Source organism: Papaver somniferum, chromosome 2, assembly GCF_003573695.1.
Source record: "Papaver somniferum cultivar HN1 chromosome 2, ASM357369v1, whole genome shotgun sequence".
Taxonomy (NCBI): Eukaryota; Viridiplantae; Streptophyta; class Magnoliopsida; order Ranunculales; family Papaveraceae; genus Papaver; species Papaver somniferum.
This window is the reverse complement of record NC_039359.1, coordinates 196,919,680-196,927,053: the sequence shown is the minus strand read 5'-3', so window position 1 is coordinate 196,927,053 and position 7,374 is coordinate 196,919,680. Positions and strand designations below refer to the sequence as shown.

At 37.0% G+C, this 7,374-nt stretch overlaps 1 pseudogene; it reads left to right on the top strand.

The window, feature by feature from the left end:
- Positions 1-1,273: 1,273 nt before the first annotated feature.
- LOC113354721 lies at positions 1,274-1,373 on the top strand (annotated as a pseudogene).
- Positions 1,374-7,374: the final 6,001 nt, after the last annotated feature.

The following is a 7,374-nucleotide window of genomic DNA, read 5'->3' as shown; positions in this document are numbered from 1 at the left end:
TTTGTACCCGGAAGTTACCTATTGTGCAAGCAATGGTAGGAGAACCTGGGTCTTTGTACTTTGGAGTTGTGGTGTTCTGAATGATTGAACTTACGTGACTAGCTAAAAAGGCTTTCTTATGGACGCTAAGTTTTAGCTTTCGCGTACACATATCCTTAAGGAACTTGGCATAAGCAGGAATTTGCCTAATTGCATCTAATAAAGGAAGGTTTATGGTAACTTGCTTAAAAACCTCCACTATGTCATTAAAGTTTGATTCCTTCTTTGTTGGTACTAATAGCTGAGGAAATGGGGCTCTAGGCATAAAATCATACCTTTCAGGAATCGAATTCACATCATCAGAAACTTTATCAGTCTCTTCAGCTACTGGTCCTGAGAGGTGAGATTCTGAGGGGTGAACTACAGTATGTTCACTATCGGGCATGGTTACCTTATTGTCTACAACTCTACCACTTCTAAGGGTTCTAACAACATTCAATCGATTCGATGGTTTTGCACCTAATTCATGAACTCCTCTAGGGTTGGGTTGTGTTTGACTAGGAAACTTACCTTTTTCTCTCAAAGAATCACTTATCAGACCAACCTGGGTTTTTGACTCGGAAATAGCCTGACTATTTTCTTGTCCTATCCTGTTACTAGCTTGTAGACTCTGTTCTACGGATAACTGAAATTTTGCAGTTTGCTGAGTTACAAGGCGAGAGATTCCTCTAAACTTAGGATTTTCTTATCTGACTGATTCTGAAACTGAGCTAGTCCTGAAGGATTCTTAGTATAGCCAAAACCTGGGGAGCATTAGAATTACTAAACTGACCTTGACTTTGGCCCTTAGACCACGAAAGGTTCTGATGGTTTCTCCAACCAGGATTATAGGTTTCTGAATATGGGTCAATCTTTTGACGGTTATCAAATCTAGTGTTATTATAAAGAGCATTGGCTTGCTTTTCAATATTCTGGCCTTCCCAAAAAGGCTCCACTCTACCACTAGTCTGGCCCACTTCTAAAGATTCTAACCTTTTTGCTATAACACCAATTTTTGCATCTGATTCATAGCCTCCTTCTACCCTATTAACGTTTCCTCTACTTAAAAGAATTGTTTTCTGGGGTGCCCTACTATTTTCCCATTGCTGGGTTTTTTTCGGCGATTTCATTAAAAAATTCCATCGTCGCATCAACAATTTAGTTTTCAAATCCACCAGTGCATAAAGACTCAACCATGGTCGTTGTGGAATAATCTAAACCCTCATAAAGGATCTGAACTAGCCTAACCTTTTCTAAACCATGATGAGGACACTGGGATAATAAATCATTGAACCTTTCCAAATACCTATATAAAGATTCTCCCTCTTGTTGTGAAAATGTGCATATTTGCGTCCTAATAGACGATGGTTTGTGCCTAGGGAAAAACTTATTGAAAAAGACAGATGTAAGTTGTTCATATGTCTCAATTGACTCGGAGTCCAAACTATATAGCCACGACTTGGCCTTATCTTTCAGGGAAAATGGGAATAACCTAAGCTTCAAAGCATCATCATCTAAGCCTCTAATTCTTAGAGTACTACAAATTTCCTCAAAATACCTAACATGGTAATAAGGGTTTTCATTTTCTTTCCCTAAAAAGGTCCCAGGTTTCAGTTCATAGGGTGCCTCCATTTCAGCTAACTTAATACACGAAGGACGAGTAGTCCTAGTTGGATTCAACAAAGCTTTCGAAGTTGTCATTTCTGGCGCTATCGGAGCAACATGAATTCTCTCCTCAGTCAAAGGACGTTCAAAAACAGACTCTTCAAAAGTCAGACTTTCTAGATTAAGGTAATCGAGACGCTTCAAACTACTAGGTTTCTCTTTAACAAATCTACCTAGTGAGTCTCTTTTACGTTCAGGCATACAATAGAATTTTCTAAAATTGGAAGGGTAAGCAAACACATATCAAGGCCGACTCAACCAAATCAAACCTATTGATTTCTACCAAACAAAAAGCATGATGGATCCACTTAGATTATTTCTAGACAAGCTTTTAATCCTTCGAACGAGAATTCGTTACAATTTAAGCAAACCCCTCTGGAATCAATCCGAGTTAACGTAAGTTGAATAGAGGCGAGGGAAGCTCGGTGGAGCTTTGATACCCAAGGCCTCACCGGTATTACAAGGCGGCGCAGTCACGCATTCAACTTACAGAAACCGTCAAGAACTTCGAAGTATGCTTAAAAGAGTAACCAATGTTTTTCGAATGACTTTCCTGTTAATCTCGTTACCCTATCGGTCTCGTTCTAGTCAAAATTTTAGGCTTAGGTTCGCATAGGTTACGTGTTCCTAAAGCGGGCAAGAAGAGAACGGTGATGAAATCCGAACCCTTATCTTGTATGGCCAGGCCTTGCCCTTACTAGAAAAATAAATGTCCGTATTCAGTCCTCAACATATATACATACGAAGGAGTCCACTAACTCGCTGACAGGGGATTCGCGAGTGTTTAGAATCTTACCTCCCGTTCCAGACGGGGGATGCATCGGTTGTAGTCGACTCGGGCCACTGACTCCGATGTCTAGTGTACGAACCCAAGGTGCAGAGACAATATCGTAATTGTCCTCCTTCTCTGCAAACAACTTATATTTAAAGTACCCTTCCGTAGGGTAATAAAAAAATGTCCCAAAGTCCAAAAGTCCAAAAAGTAAAGAAAAATTACAAAAATAATAAACCCTAATACAGTTTTTTTTTCTAAAATAAAATAAACAAACCCTAAACTAAAATTGTCTAAAATAAAATTGTCTTCTTTTCTGTTCTTTTTGCTTTAATCTTTAGCTCCAAGTCTTTATGAAATCACCAAACTCTTTGGCTCAATTTTCTTTATGATCCAGAACCTGTAGACACAAGATAAATACCCAAAAACATAAAAAAAGAACAAAAATAAAAAATAAAAATAAATCTAAAACCCTAAAAACAAGTCCGCGTCGGCGGCGCCAAAAATTGATGTGTTTTGTAGATAGTGGTAAAAGTGGTTCAATTCTCGAACTTGTGAAGGATATTAATTAGACTTAAATTCTAATATTAAAATAGAAAACTCACTAAAAATTATAGCAAACTCAATCAAAGTTGATATCAATATTAAAAGAACACTGAGGCTAAGATTCCACTATTTCCAAATTCATAGTGATTTAATCCAATCACAGATCATCAAAAACCTAGGTCCAAGCATGCTATATCAAAAGAAATAACAATTTCTTAGCAAGAATCATTCAAACAATTTTCACTCAAGGCAAAACAATCATAAAAAAAATTGCAATAAATAAATAAATAAGAATATACCACTTTTTGTTAGAAAAATAGTTTCCTCTATTGCCTCAGCAATGGGGTTTAGCTCCTCATATCAAAAACGGGTTCAAAATAATAAATCATGGCTCAAAAGGTATTTTTATTGAAGAGAATATATAAAATAGCAGATCTGCAACGGTGTATAGATGTTAGAGAAGTCACCGTTACAGCTGGTGTTGCAATACTGAAGATATACGTTACTAATCAACTGTTACAGCATCAGAAATTTAAGACCCTAGAATACGACTGTTCTGCACAGCTTAATATTCTTCAGCTTAGGGTTCTTGAGAACGACACTTTCTATATGCCGTCTGCAACTCTTCTTCTTCCTATTCTCTGTTGTTGCTGCAACTCCACCTGCAGCGTGATTCTCTGCCTCTAAACCTACCCCCAAACTCTCTATCACCCCTTTGATACTCTCCTCTCGTATTTATATACACAAAGGGTTATTAAATCCCGAGAAATCTTTTCTTTTTCTTTCACCACAAGACACGGTCTTTCCTTCCTTTGCTGCTTCACCTTACACGTTTCTGGATTGTTTTAAACCTCCCAAATTGTCTCTGTGACGTAATAAAATCTTATGAGACAAATATCTTCCCTTTTAATCCCACGTAACTTCCATCTAGAATTAAACATGATCAGGTTTACTCCCCTGTTTCCGTAGATATTTTTCTTCCATATTGTTTTTGATAACTTCCAAAACTACGGATATTTGATATCTTTTTTTTTTGCGTTTTTGATAACCATCAGATGAATTTCTCAATATATAACTTAGTCGTACTAGAATATATCTTCCACGTACGTTCCATAAAACAAACCTGAGAAACTGACATCCCTGTTTCACGAGTAACCAATCAAGCCTTCAACCGCCTTCCCTGTTTCATCCAACTAGGCCCATATGTACCCAAATCCACAAAGAAATCCGAGATACCATTGCCAGAACCCAATACAGTGAAGTACGTTGTTACTGGAATTTCAAACCCTATTTCCCGCCTATTTGCTAACTTTGAACCGTGAAGATGAGATGCCCCCTAACCTCTGATGAGGTGTCTTTATCAGCTGGGTGCCCTTGGGTGCAAATATCAAGTGGGTGCCCCTTAGTAAGTGAGTGCCCCTTATCCAAATGAGGGGTGCCTTTAGTGATTTTCTCCCACGAGCGCAAATACCACTTTTCGAGCCAATTTCACCGCAAATGCTTATTCCTTCAAAAAAACCTACAAAGACATAAAAAACCATAATAAATACAAAATTGAGCATTAAAAATACATAGAATTGAGATCATATCAGACACGAAAATGTGTCTATTAGTTAACGACTTGAAGACTTCATTGGGATTGTGAAGCCATACCCAAATATCATCTTTGTAGTTGCGTGATCGGATCTTGCTGTTTCTATCGTGTTGAGTACAATTGAAATAATTAGCTCGAGATTTTATATCTCCGATAGGCAAGATAGAAAAGTAATCACAAACACTTCCTCTCATCGTTTGTGATTCCACAATAACTTTTTTCGCTAGCCGATTAAGTTTATTGTGAGGTGATTGAATTCTAGGTTTTTCTTTGGGAATATAAGTCCGGGTTATCAATTGGTTCCTGTTCACCTTGATTTATCAAAAGACGGAACAAAAACTCTTGGGTATTTTTGTGGGAGACAGATTTATTCAATCTTATATACTTTTCTTTGCGAGACAGATTTGTCTATCAAGTCTTCGACTTTGGGTTGTAGCAACTCTTGGTTATGGGTGAGATCAACTAAGGGAATCGAGTGCGTAGTATCCTGCTGGGATCAAAGACGTAAGGAGCGAAACTGTACCTTGAATCAGTGTGAGATTGATTAGGGTTCAACTACAGTCCAGTCCGAAGTTAATTGGTAGTAGGCTAGTGTCTGTAGCGGCTTAATACAGTGTGCTGTTAAATATGGACTAGGTCCCGGGGTTTTTCTGCATTTACAGCTTTCTCGTTAACAAAATTTTGGTGTCTTTGTTATTTCTTTTCCGCATTATATTTTGTTATATAATTGAAATATCACAGGTTGTGCGTTAAGATCAATCAATTAGAATATCCAACCTTGGGTTGTTGATTTACATTGATTGACACTTTAACATTGGTCTTTGATACCGTTCAAGTTACTCCTCTTATTCAATCGGGCACGCAGATTTGTATTTGCTGATTGCGGATTAAATTAAGAGTTAGGAATATTAAACTCTTTGATATACTTTATTCTAAATTGAGCCTGACTGTCTAGTTGATTCTATAGAAAATGTATTGGAGTAAGTCCTCTCAGATTTCCAAACGAATTATTGGATGTGGTTGTTAGACCCCGCATTTTCAAAAACCTTCACCTCTTTCTCCCCATCAATCACTTCCATCACTGACCGTTTTTATCTCAACCACCTTCCCAGCCGCCATCAACCAACCTCCTAGTCTTCATCTATCTCTATCTTAGCTTCTTCTCCAAAACAGTAACCATAGAAGCTAGGATTGAGAGAGATGAGGCTAGGGTTATCTTCAAAAGCAAGCATCAAATCAAGAGTTGCAGGTCTGAATTGCAGAGGGGGTTTGTCGAAAAACATGGTTTGAGTAAGTGGTTGTTCTCTAAATTATCAAATTCTAGTATTTGAGAAGAAATTGGTGTATAAATAGGAGTTACTGTTGTGTAATAAATCATCCAAGTTAGCTGGTCAATTGTCTAGTTTAATTGTGTTTGCATCTTGTTAATCATGTTCTAAATACTTCTGCTAGGGTTGAGATAAATCCCTAGCTTACTGCTTGTTATTCATGTTATTGGCAGTGACCTTGTTGTGCTTAATTTTCTTAGAATAAAATTCAATCTTAGTACTTCACACTTTATTTTCACAGTGCATGTCATGTATCCATTGTAGTTAGAACAATCATGTGTTGAAGAACTGCAACTCATGCTTAATCTCATATATTGATCTTTTGATTAGTTGTGCCCTGAAAAGACAGTTAATGCTTAGGAGAGATACCTTAGTTGTGATTGGATAATTCATACAATAATCACCTTAGATATACAGAAGACTTGTATCTCCCCTGTTATCAATTATAAGTACAAGGTTATTATCATTAGAAGAATAACTAGTGTAAGTTAATAGTGAACTCAACTGCCCTAGTGCCCTCTTTATCATTTGCTCTATTTACATTTTGCTTTGATCCTTGCTTTACTAATTTTGTTACTATCAAACATCTCAGACGCATCGACACAACAAACAATATTTTTGTGTTACTCTTTTCTCATCTTAATCATTATAAAAAGACTTTAGGATCAACTTTACACCCACCTTGTCTCTGTGGGATCGACATGTATTTGATCCGTCTATAATAGACGTTGTGCACTTGCAGTTTGACATAGTCGTAGGCTTGTTTACAAACCTACCAAGTTTTTGGCGCCGCTGAAAGCTATCTATATTGTTTTATTTTTATAATTGAAATATCACAGGTTGTACGTATCTAAACCTATATTGTATTGACATAACTGTAAGAACCTACCAGACCCGTCTTGGTGAATTCGTATCTTGAAGTATATATTATAAGAATTGGTCTTGTTGGAATTCAGTTCGTAAATAGTTCGTGTATATACTAGGTTTACCTTAAAGCAATCTTAAATACAGTTTCGTATTCGAACGTATAAAATGTACAAGGATTGTCTATACTGGTTCCCGAACGAAATAGTTGGTGGTGTACTAGGTACCCCGCGTTTTCAGTCTTTACCACACTTACCTCGAACACCCACTAATAAAAATATTTTCTTTAGTACTACGGATATAATGCCATCTCCATCGATCATAGGATCCATTACACCTTTATAATTATTTTCAGGACGAATAACCTCATTCTTGTCAGTAATTTATCTAGACCTCTTAGTAGTCTTCACCGCCCAATCGTTTTTTGAAGTATTACTTTTATCAACATACTTAGTAGCGACCACAATTTCTTTCCTTGCCACTTTCTTGCAAGACACCATAGAATGTCCAAAAGACATATAATGAACACATTTAGGAGGTTTCCAAGAATATTCAACTCGAACCTCAAAAACTTCTTTATCATTTAT